At 38.6% G+C, this 13,025-nt stretch overlaps 1 protein-coding gene across 1 annotated transcript in view; it reads left to right on the top strand.

The window, feature by feature from the left end:
• The first annotated feature begins 1,725 nt into the window (after positions 1–1,725).
• The window catches only part of LOC129457589 (small ribosomal subunit protein uS2-like), a 46,763-nt gene continuing 35,463 nt past the window's right edge, over positions 1,726–13,025 (top strand). The window contains exon 1 of the mRNA XM_055232940.2: positions 1,726–1,730. The gene's annotated coding sequence lies outside the window, so the exon portion shown is untranslated. The remainder of the gene's footprint in view (positions 1,731–13,025) is intronic.

Raw genomic sequence — 13,025 nt, 5'->3', positions numbered from 1 at the left:
GACTGACCCCAGATTTCTGAACACAGAATTGTCATGTTTGACAGGTTTATCAGCAGGGATGTGGCCAGCTCTGTGAATTCATTTTTTAAGGGGTAGATTTTGCAGGCTTTCATACACTGAATTCTGCATTCTCACTTGATTGCCTGAGTAGAATGGTTCAATATCTTGACTAGATAACTAGAAAAAGGCTTAGGAAAGTGCCTGACGAGTTCCAGAACATTACAATCTTCCCATTTCTTGTCATTTATAGATTTCTACAGAGCTAGAATTTTGCCAAAACTCACATCATAGCAAGCCATAGTGTGCCCACACGTATAGAGACACATGAGTCTCTTGTGTGTATTTGAAAACTGCATGCATCACCAGGTAGGGGCCACAGTACCAGTGGTGTGGTAAGGCCAGGTGCCTGGTGCTTGGGTCCCTAGTCTGAGTGATAGAAGCATGTCTGTAAAAATAACAAAAGCCTGGCCAGGCGCGGTGGCTCACGCCTGTGATCCCAGCACTTTGGGAGGCTGATGCAGGCGGATCACGAGGTCAGGAGATCGAGACCATCCTGGCTAACACAGTGAAACCCGGTCTCTACTAAAAATACAAAAAAAATTAGCCAGGCGTGGTGGCAGGCACCTGTAGTCCCAGCTACTCGGGAGGCTGAAGTAGGAGAATGGTGTGAATCTCGGAGGCGGAGCTCGCAGTGAGCCGAGATGGCGCCACTGCACTCCAGCTGGGCGACAATGTGAGACTCTGTCTAAAAACAAAACAAAACAAAAACAAAAGCCCCTGTCAGGGGGAACTTTCTACTCCTAACTCCTGTATTCCTTTAGACACTTTCATGTCAGACTTTATTTTAGATCTCACATCCTTTATCCTACAACAGTCATGACAGTAGATGCACTTTCTTAAACAGCACACTTTATTTGCTGAATTTCACCATCTTACTCCTTTCTCTCCACATTCATGATATTTTGGCAACTCTTCTTATAAAGGAAAATGTTCTTCCTTAAAGTACCAATTTTATCTCAGATATTTGTTCCAAGTTGATGTCTAGATTATAAAAGCACTGTTAAAATTCCTTCATGTCTGCAAACATGTTTACCATTACCTGCTACAGACTGATGGCTTGATCGAGCAGTTTAACTTGTTCCACAAGCGTGTTCTATTTCTACTTATCCTACATAAATTGTGACTGCAGATGCTACAGAATCTGCACAGAACAACCCACTTACTCATCTGCCCACAATACAACCATTCACAACCACTAGCTCTTTCCTTATATTAGGTAGTTGTCCGTTACCTGTAGAAGTTATAGACTACTCAGAAGGACCTAAATGACATATTCCGGTAATCCTAAGAACCACATAAAACATAATTTTCTTCTTACTGAACCCCGGGAGAAACCATTTGAATAAGACACGGCATCTGAGTTTATCTCAATAAATATCTGTGTGTGCTTAGAATTGTGGGATATGTCCTCAGGGTCTAATGCTCCCTTTCATATTTTTCTGACATAAATGGACTTCCAATTTCTCAGACTCCAGATCTCAGCTCCAGGGACCAGGGTCTGCTCCATCCTAGACCCTATAAATATAGCCAGTGGTACTTGAAGGCCACAAGTGAAAGCAAGTGATGAGCGGCAATACCTGCTCCAGACATGCTCCTGCTTACTCTAAGAGGATGTCCTCTACCATCCCTGACCCCACAGAACCCTCATCAGTGGTCTGGCTTCCGATCTACTCACAATAGGAGACCCTAAACCTTAGAAAGTGCCACATCTCTTCCTTGTCAATTACAACCTTTTCCTTCCTTCATAATCCAGTTCAGATGACCACTTGCTTTTGTGAAGTGTTCTCTGACCACCCAGAGAGAATTAATGGATCCTTCTAAAGTTCCATTTTCATCTACTCGAGGAGAGGGAAAGATGCCAAATTATATAGTGAAGTTGCAACGTGGCAGATCCTGTGCTAATCACAAATATTATCATGTCTAGTCTTCACCACTATAATGTGAGGTAATATTTTTAGCTTCATTTTTAGATAAGAAACCTAAGGCTCAAAGAAGTATAACTTGCTTAAGATCACATAGATATTAACTGGTAGAATCATTATTCGTAAGTGAGTCTCTTTCAGATAAAAAATATGTGTTCTCCTCTAACACACTGTCTCCCAATTTATTTCATTTGCTTATGGAGTACATTTGGTGTTTATATCAACATTGTAAATTCAGTTCTGTCAGGGGCCCAGTGGATAACGTAATTGTGTGGAGTGGCTGAATGTAAGTCAGCAGAAAATGAGCTGGAGAGTTCATGCACAGCTTAGAATGTTCAAATTAGAAACTCAGCAAAACAAACAACTAAAACAAGGCTGTGGACCAGATTTACCTAGAGATTGTGAGTTTGCACACCCTGGTTAAATACCTGACTTCATGACTAAACTGTAAAATCTTTAGGCCTGGGACTGTAAAGTACTCATCTTAACAAACCCTATGCTGCCTAGCCCAGGATTCTTTACAAAGTAGATACCCAATAGATATCTACTCAATTCAATTAAAAAAGTAAAACCTTGTCCTTAATCTTTAAACAGATAGTCATTCTGTTTCTATGGAATATGTCCATAACAAAGTAATTTAAAATTATTAAAATGTTTGATCATAATCCCCTATTTTTCTCTTCACCCCACGTCCGTCTATGATTTTAAAGTAAGAGATAAGACACGAAGGCCAGAAATTACAGATTGGTCTGATTCCTTGCCGTTGGCCTTTAAAAAAATCACAAAACGATGCTTGGTTTCCCTGTGGTTCTGAAGATGTGGTTTGCTCAACAGGATAGAGTGGTTTTACCACTGAGATGTATTTTGTTTATTACCCACAGGCTCTGCTTAAAATGAGGGCATTACGCAGTGAAAGCTTGAATGAGATTCAGGTGTGCCTCATGAGTGTGCCTGTGGGAGCAATGGCTCTGGCCAGTTCCTCGTTCTGTAGTTACCCATGCCCACTAGCCAATACATCAATCTAATTGGCCTTGGTATGTGGTTTTCAAAATACAGAAAATGAAAGAGAATTGCTTCGAGGAAGCCAAAATCCAAAAAACACTGTCAATTACTGTTGGTTTTCTGACAAGGAAGATTTATAGGTAATCTTGTTTTATAAAAATTATAAAGCCTCTGAGCTAAAAGTAAGTACCTGTACCCAAACCAGGGGATCAAAAGATTATTTCATCATTCCAGAATGTTTTTGCCTTCATATTCTTCTATTGTAGATTTTGTATGAATTTCCACATATTCATTTTCTCAATATGAAGTTTAAGGTTGTCCTTAAAATAGCAGACTTTACTTAGGACAAAATTAGTAAATTTATCTTAAAGGAGGAGAAGGGTGTCTTAAAGTCATTAAAGGTAGTGACTTTCAACCCTGCTCATGGATAGAGTTATTTCAAGTAAATACTGATGAATTTTGGAAGTCTTCCCAGTAAATGAGGTTTCAAAATCATTTATTATCATTCTGCAGCTACATTAACTACCTTTTTAAGGACAGCCAAGAAGGTTGATAACTTGCAATTCGAAATTGAAAAACTGCTTCCTCTACATGTATTTAGGTATAATTAGCATATGGTTTAAATTATCATTTGCACTACTGTGCCCGGATTTTTTCAAATAAACTTATTTTTAGACAAATACAGATACTAATATAACACATAGGACAACCTAACATCATCGTCTAGCTTTACATCTCTGTGTTTTGGCTTGCATCTTTGGACTTTCTCAGTAAATCAAAGACTTGTCTTAGTTCATACCAGCAATATTTATACTTGAGAAGTTTTAAGTTTTCCATTGAGCTTTGGGTTTTTAATTCTCCAACTCTTACTCTGTTTTTCCTGATTAAAATACACAAACCTCTCCCTACTTTATTTTCCCACTGTAGTTACATCGCATTTTTAGTTGTTAAATCAATATTCGGAATTTGCTTTATTATGACCATGTAAATACGTAAGTAGGTGAATATGTAAATATAACCACACATACCATGAAGTCTGTAATATACTATATTAAGTATATTTGAAACCCTTTTTATTTTTTCTGGAGCTAATAATTTTAATGTTTTAAGTTGGGCATGTACTTTCCAGTTCATTCCTTGATGACTTACCTTTGGCCACTTCACATAATTATATTACCCACTTGACACCTTGTATTAATCAATCCTTACCCTGCTATAAAGAACTGCCTGACACTGGCTTATTTATTTATTTTTATTTTTTTGAGATGGAGCTTTACTCTTCTTGCCCAGGCTGGAGTGCAATGGTGCGATCCTGGCTCACTGCAATCTCCACCTCCTGGGTTCAAGTGATTCTCCTGCCTCAGCCTCCCAAGTAGCTGGGATTACACATGTGTGCCCCCACGCCTGGCTAATTTTTATATTTTTAGTAGAGATGGGGTTTTGCCATATTGACCAGGCTGGTCTTGAACTCTGACCTCAGGTGATTCGCCCACCCTGGCCTCCCAAAATGCTGGGATTACAAGCATGAGCCACCGCACCTAGCTGCACTGGGTAATTTATAAAGGAAAGAGGTTTAATTGACTCACAGTTCTGCATGGCTGGGAAGGCCTCAGAAAACTTGCAATCATGGCAGAAGAGGAAGCAAACATGTCCTTCTTCACACGATGGCTGGAAGGAGAAATGCGGAGCAAAAGGGGGAAAGCCCCTTATAAAAGCATCAGATCTCATGAGAACTCACTCAGTATCATGAGAACAGCATGGATGTAACCGCCCCCATGATTCAATTACCTCCTATGGGGTCCCTCCCACAACTCGTGGTGATTATAGAAACTACAATTTAAGATGAGATTTCAGTGGCCAAACCGTATCACACCTGAAGGGATTGTTTTCTGTGATCCTGCAATCTCTATTAGTTTCTGACAGAACGTTAAAACACCTTTCAGTCTGGTCTAACACATCTGGTTGTCTATTCATTTCGTTTGGTTCCCTTCTTTTTTCTCTTAGAAATTTCCTTTCTGAAACCTTCCATCCCACCTCTCTGACGTGTGCTGGTTGTTCTCTAAACCCACTGCCTAGATGTTGTCTTGGAACTTCTGCTCTAGGAAGTGGTATATTACAAAAACGCCCAATACCCTAAATTCATACCCTTTCCTAAATTCATACCCTTTAGAATGTGACTTCGCAGCTTCTCTTATCAAGCAAAGAAACATATGTTGCTTCTCTTGAATTTTGCCTGGCTTCATGACTTGCTTTGGCCAATAGAATGCAATGCAAGTAATGATATGTCCCTTCCTCTAAGAACACTTCCTTTTTCTTTCTTGGAACTCTGCTTTGCCCCATGACAACAATGCCAGCCCAGCTGGAGAATGAGCAACTATGCAGAGCAAAGATGATCCGCTCAGCTAAAGCTGTCCTAGATTAGGTAACCCCTCATTGACCAGAAGCTGAATGTGGACACGTATACCCACCCAAGACCAGAAAACTGCCCAGCTGAGCCTAGTTCAACTTGGCAACCTGAAGAATCTTATTACATAAATAGTTGCTGTTTGAAATGATTATTGCAAAATCAGATAGAAGTGGTTCTAAGAGAACATGCCAGATAACATGAATTATTTGTGGGAAGAGGAAAGATAGCATCTTGAGGATATGGAATGGTATTGGTTCTCCTTGGGCCCTAGGGGCACAAGATTCTGAAGTACCAACCGCAGCTTTGGTTCAAAAGTATGCTGTGAGTTTTCCTTGTTTCTAGTAAAAATGAGATGTAATTCATAAACAATAAAATTTACCTTTTAAAGTGGAGAATCGAGTGGATTTTAATATATCCACAAGATTATGCAACCATCACCACTATTGAGTTCCAGAACATTTTTATCACTCCTAAAAGATACCCCATATGCATTAGCAGTCACTCCTCATTCCCTTCTTCCCACATACCTTAGTAACCACTACTCTATTTTCTGTCCTTTTGGATTTGTCTATTCTGGACATTTCATATAAATGTACAAAATGATTCCATTGATGGAATGACATGATAAGTGGCTTTCTGTGTTTAGGTTCTTTCATTTGGCATATAGTTTCAGCTCTTACATTGAAATCTTCGATCCATTTTGAGTTAACTTTTGTATATGATGTGAGGTAGGGAGTCCAACTTCATTCTTCTGCAAGTGGATATCCAGTTAAGTGTTCTTTTCTGGCTAAATATATTCAATGTGAAGGTGAAATTCTTCCCTAAGCAATTATAATGCAAGAAGCAGAGGTAGCAGCACAAGCTGATAAGTGCTTTCTCACAGACACTGTGGAGGCCATATAAGGCACCACTCACCTGCAGGCAGCATGGAAATTCCAGGATCCCAGAGAAAAGAACAAGAAAGACTAAGTAGTTAAATGCATTGGCTGGGAAAGATGAGCACCTCAAATAATACTTGCTGACTGGGCTGCCACCGTTTCAAATTTCTAAGCTTTGTAAGAAGGCAGCAATATCTCAAATACCACTCTGAGAAATGACACAGTGAGTTTAGAAAGATTGTCCACAGGAATGGTGAATGAATAGTGCCATCATTAATGTGTTGCTGGTAGATTTCATCCCATTGATTTCAAGTTTGCAACTTGTGGATTCTGAACAACAGGCATCAACTGATTGCACATGGTGATGCTGAACCAATAGTTTGTCTACTTTCTTTCCTTCAGACATCAGTGAATGTTTGCCATATTGCCTTTAGCAACTCTTAGAACTGGGCTTTGAGTATATACTTTTGCCTGCAGTAACCGTTCTAGAGACTGGGGATTATCTTGTTTTATCAAGCTGGTGGTTGTGAAGCCAGGGCTATAATAAACTTATGTATCATAATAAATGTTCAAGATCTTAGGAAATTGATTCATGCAGAGAGCTAACACTGAACTCATACCTCTTTTGATGTTCAGAAGGAACTACATCCATTCTAAGAAGAAGCAACCTAAGAACGCTGCTGAAGGAACCACAGCATTACTGAGGCATTAAGAACTTAACCTGAAGGAAATTAAATTAGGAAGGATGATGAATTTTGAATTTCAGACTTTGGACTATTAAGTCACTAGGCCAGGAGAACTGATTTTTAATTTTAATGCCTTTGGACTTTAATTTACAAAAGGTTTATTCATCAGGGCAAAATAACTTCAATTTGGACTTCAATACATTTGGAATGTAATGTCTTTCAATTTTAATAGAATAATAGAGGATGTTTATATTAAAATTTGGGTCATTTCGGCATTGTTGACATTTTATTATTGAAGTTTCTTATTGCATTTTTGTTGAATGTTTTATTGAATATTGAATATTTGTTACTCAATCTCACTGATGAACTTCTTATATATTATGTTATACATGACATAATATGTGCCTAGATATTATCTAGGGTGGAAAATAGAATAGTGGGAAATAGAATAGTGGGAAGTAGGGTGGGAAATAGAATAATATGTGCCTAGATATTATTTAGGGTGGGAAATAGAATAGTGAATGGATTTTCAGCCTCGGGTATGGAAATAACTTGAAGTTATCTTAATTATTTTATTAATCAAATTCACTTTAGAGCATTCTGGGGAGAGGGAAATCAATATTTCTCCCCAATGGTCCCAGGAGAATACCCAAAGGAGAGTGGCATTGTGGAAATAACCTCGTGCAGGGCTAGCCCAATATTCCCCTGTCTTCACCCTACTGTGACTGCTACCCACTTCCTTTCTGTCACTCCAAACTGACCCTGTACTTTATAGGTAAGTTCAATGTGTTAAGAAAAAAACAAAAACACCAAAGTTATGGAATTCTGTGGAGAAATATGTCTCTCCTATTCCAGATGTTTCTGTCCATGGGGAGGGATCTCTTCATATAATTTCTGTCCCCTCCCTCTCCTTTTCCTTATTATACAGGGAAGGACCCTGGGTTCTCGCTACCTGGTGCTTGGTTTCTAAGAGAGCATCCAAAAAGCAAGCATTCTAAGAATCTCAGGCCGAAGCTGCAAGGTTTATGATCAAGTAGCCTCTGAGGTCCCAGAATGTTGTGTCTGTTCTATTATGTTCGTTAAACAAGTCACTAAAGTCAGCCTAAGCCTAAGTTCAAGGGGATAATTACATTGTACCTTTTGGTGTGAGAAGTAGCCTGCTTGTCCAGGCAAGGTAGGAATTGATGGCTCCTTCTCTGGGCATCATCTACCATGCAGGCTATACCTTCTTCCACCCTTTTACTTTCAACCTGCCTGTGCTTCATAACCAAAATATGTTTCTTATAAGCAGCATAAAGTTGGGTCATGATTTTTTAATCCAATCAAATAATATCTATCTTTCAACGACTATGTTTAATTCATTTTAATTTAGTGCAATTATTGGTATAGTTGTATTTACGATTTCCATGTTCCTGTTTGTTTTATATTTCATCCATGTATTCTTTGCTCTACTGTTCCTCCTTTCCTGACTTCTCCTGAGTGAATTGCATTAGTTTTAGTATTCTATTTTCTTTTATGTATTATCTTTATAATTTTTGTGTTAAATTTATTTAGTAATTGCTTTAGAGTTTACAGTGTGAATTATTACATTGTCATCTACTTGAATGAAACACAGAAAAAACTTTAAAATAAAATAATTTGTTCTATCTCCTCCAATACTTTGTGTTCTTGTGATTTTATATTTTGCTATTATTTATGGCATAAACAGCATAATAATTGTTCACATTTTTGCTTCAGACAAAAAGGTTTTTAAATAAATTATATATTGGCTGGGCACAGTGGCTCATGCCTATAATTCCAGTACTTTGGGTGGCTGAGGCAGGAGGATTGCTTGAGCCCAGGAGTTCGAGACCAGCCTGAGCAACATGGCAAAACTTCACCTCTACCAAAAATACAAAAATTAGCTGGGTGTGTGGTGTGCAACTATAGTCCCAGCTACTTGGGAGGCTGAGGTGGGAGGATCACTTGAGCCTGGGAGGCAGAGGTTGCAGTGAGCTGAGATCATGCCACTGTACTGCAGCCTGGGCAATAAAAAAAAAAAGGGAAAAGAAATTATATATTTATATGTGTTATGTACTTACATGTGCATATATTATACTTTATAATAAATATAAATATTATATAGTATTATATAATACAAAGAAAATATATAATGTCATACAATATAAAGAAATCATATATATGCATATACGCCCAATACCTATTATATAAACCACATTTATATACACACACACAAACATTCACACCATCTCAAGGGGTATCTCTGCTAGGTCTTCTCTGCACCTACTTTTTGTTTGTTTGTTTGTTTGTTTTTGAGATAGAGCGTCACTCCGGCCCCCAGGCTGGAGTGCAGTGGCATGATCTTGGCTCACTGCAGCCTCCACCTCCTGAGTTCAAGCGATTCTCATGCCTCAGCCTCCCGAGTAGCTGGGATTACAGCCGTGCACCATCATGTTCAGCTAATTTTTGTATTTTTAGTAGAGATGGGGTTGTACCATGTTGGGCGGTTATACTGCCTCTGAGCACTCAGGGAAGACTCATGGCAACAACACTGTGTGCTTGGAGTCCTGCTCTGTGGCTGGGGCTCCTTGGGATTGTGATCTATCATGCTTCCCACATGAAGCTATCAAAAGGTCATTCAAATTTTGGTGACTATGTTTCAGGTATATTCCTCTGCCTCCTGAAGTTCTGCCAGGTATGAGAGCAGTGGTGTGTCTCTTCTCTCTTGAAAAGGATATGTTACTCTCTGGTATTTAATTCACGTAGCTTTCTTTGTCTCCTTTTCTGATGGGCTCTAAAAAATTATTATTCTGTAGCTTTTCCAGCCTTTTTATTGTTAGGGTGAGAGCAGCTGTCTCTTGCTTCTTTCTACATGTGAATTAGAGCAGAATTCTCTAAATTCTTTAGAGTTAAAGGGACTTTACATTTAGGATAACTTTAAACCTAAACTCTTGAATTTGTCTTATTACATGTTTTTTCCTCAAAATTCAGATTAAATATCACTTCATCATGAGAAGCCTCCTCTAATAATCTTTTTATTTCTTTTCTAATTGTAAATCATTCTGTTCATGAGATTTTCAGTAATTGTCATAGTGATGGGACTAATACTTTGTGATTAATATGGCTATTGTAACCCACAGAATACAGGGACAATTAGGGAGAGAGACTTTCAGGATAGTAGTTGACATTAGATTACTTAATGGGTGTTTTTGTCTCCTTGCATTTCTTTTGTTGTCTTTTACTAGAAATGGCCCTATTCTTTGGGGTAATGCCTTTCCTGCACCCAAGATGTCCCTCAGCAGTATCTCTCTCTCACTCTAGGTAGGCAAGTGATCTAGGCTGTGCCAGTCCTAGTACCCTATACCTAGTACTAGTATAGATACTATTCAATGCTATCTGGTTGGAAGTGACAGTATCCCAACTTAAAGAAGCTTATTTAAAATAGGTAATTCACTTCTTTATATAACTGATAAGTACAAGAACTTTGTTTCAAAAATCAAACCACAAGCATTTTTATTCAGCATGTGAAAATTTTCATTTAATAACAAAAATGATAAATGTTAATGTTGGGGCTTAGAAACCAATGACCCAAAATATGGCATTTTGACATGCTGAACTGAAGAAGCCTCAAGGTCCCTCTAATCTGAGTGTCCCCAAAAGCATAGGATAAAGTTGATCTCTGAAGTTCCTTTATCTGCCTAAAGTTTGGGCCTGCAAACAACAATTGGTTTTTCTTTCCATTCCTCTGGTCTCATTATCTATTGAAGAAAAGAAGACCAATAATGTGAACCAAACCTGAACAGACCCTTTGGCAAGATGATGGCTGTCTCTTAGATTTATTCAAACTTCAACGATAGCTATTTACTAGTTCACCTCTTTTCCCATCCATTCTGCCTGGTAATCATTTATTGCTCCTCCCCAGAATTCCCCTTCTCCCTGCCTCCCATAGCCTCTTTGGCCACTCAAGCCCCCATTCTTTCTGTAATCTCAAGATGGAATATAAACTTCTGTACCTCACTGGGGAGTTGGGTGTTCATTCTGAAGCCTACTTTGTATACATAGTAAACAATTTGTATGCCTTTTCTTTTATTAATCTGCCTCATGTCAGTGATTTTTGAACCTCCAGGAGGCCAAGTGTCTGGGCCCCTGCATTAATGTTCTATTCTTGTACTATTTTAGACATTAGTTACTTAATAGTTTCCTTAGAATCTGATTTAATTACCAGTACCTTAACAATTAGTCAATATCCTGCAGTTAAATTTTTGTATGCCCTTCATTTTGGGGAAGGTACCTTATATCTTAAGTGGTCAATGCCAGAACCGCTATGGTTCATGAACAAAAATCTGATTGTTATGAAGAAGCATATCTGTGGCAATAATAAATTGCTAATTTCAAATGGTCTAGTCTTAGGGATACAGAATCAACAGAATGCAGACTGTCAAGAGAATCTATTTACCTGCCCTTTCTTTTTCTTGTTTCTCCCTTCTTGAATTGGAATGTATATAAAATGTTTATTAGAAGGCATACAAAGACTGTAAAACTACATAAAACGACAATTTATTAGGACAGTATAGGACAACGAGGAGTCTCTGAGATGTCATAGCCTCTTCTGACGGTGAGCTAGTTTCTATTTAAATCATTTAGTAGAAGAGAATTCCCCAGGCTATGAGGATCTGACTAAGCCTGACAGGCTCTGGGGCAGGGTTACTGCCTCTCTAGGGCTCTTCAGTTGGTGGGTTGTGATGATAACACCAGCTCTGGGTACAGGAGATTTTCATTTGATGAGTGGTCTGAACATCTACTTAGTGGTTATAAAATATTTGCTGCTGAAAGCCACAGAGCACTGATAAACAGATCCTGGACAGCTGAGTTATTGCAATCTACTTAACATGAGGAGAACAAATTATGAGTCAAATGTTCCTGTTTAATAACCTTACTCAGGGCAGAGAGAGCTGCTCAAGGCTGGCGTTAACCCTGCATGTACTATGCCAGCCAGGGTCCCAGAAAGGGCTGTGCAGACGTTGAAGCAATTCAGGTGGGTTTTCCATTAGGACTAAGGTACACAGAGAGGAAATTTAAAAGGGTCCATCTGGTAAAGGAAATAAACAATTTGTAAAACAGCTGTATGGTATTGAATATACTACCAAGACTCCCTCTGTGACTTACATTTCATCTTCCTTAGAATACATGTGTTTGGGCTTATTAAATCTTGTCTTCACCATAATGCTGTATTCTTTTATGTTATTGGGGGAAGGGAAGAAATATTTGTCTGTTCTCTATTAGTCATTTGAACCTAGGTCAATTATTTCAGCCTAAGTACTATAAATACTTCCATTGAAAACTGACTCCTTTTCTTTACTTTCAGGATTATGCTTTACTTTAACACATGCAGAAAGGGATGGATTCATCTCATTCATGGGAAACAGATGAGGAATACATTTTCTGTGAATGCTATTTCAAAAAGGAAATTAATTTTAAATAATATTTGTTTCTTAGCTGGCTCGTAGACACGCATTTGGGAGCATGTATGGAGGGCACATGTTTGAGGGTGAGTTAAAGTATTTCAACTGGGCAGTGGGAAAGTGATTTTTTTTTTTTGATGCTTATGACTTGAATATTGTTCTAAACATTTGCTTAATCAGGGCTCTAGAGTGAAGTTGTATTTGAACCTTAGCCAAACTTGAGCATCACATTTCTGTGCTACAGCTCTTCGTTCACTAGTGCTCTACCCCATGCTCACGTCGGCCTCCCGCAGCAACAGGCACACGCATACCCACATTGCATGCACACGGTGCACGCTGGATGTGGGCTCTGACTCTTGAAGCCTTTACTCCTAAAGGTCATTTTTTCATTCTTTTCTTGACCCCAAGCCTGGAATTGCTGCTAGAAATCTACCCACAGAATCCAGAGATTTTACAGACATGGAATTAGAAAATAAAGGCATGCCAAAATATGTTTCTAAAAAATGTCCAGAACTGAATTAAGGCCACATAGTAATTTTTTTTATTGGCATACTCCCAATAGCTTCAAATTGGATTTCCCAAGCCAAGAATGTCCTTAAATGAAATGC

The sequence above is a fragment of the Symphalangus syndactylus genome, chromosome 11, assembly GCF_028878055.3.
Source record: "Symphalangus syndactylus isolate Jambi chromosome 11, NHGRI_mSymSyn1-v2.1_pri, whole genome shotgun sequence".
Classification (NCBI taxonomy): domain Eukaryota; kingdom Metazoa; phylum Chordata; class Mammalia; order Primates; family Hylobatidae; genus Symphalangus; species Symphalangus syndactylus.
Note: the sequence above shows the minus strand (reverse complement) of the source record. Positions and strands in the feature narration are given on the sequence as shown.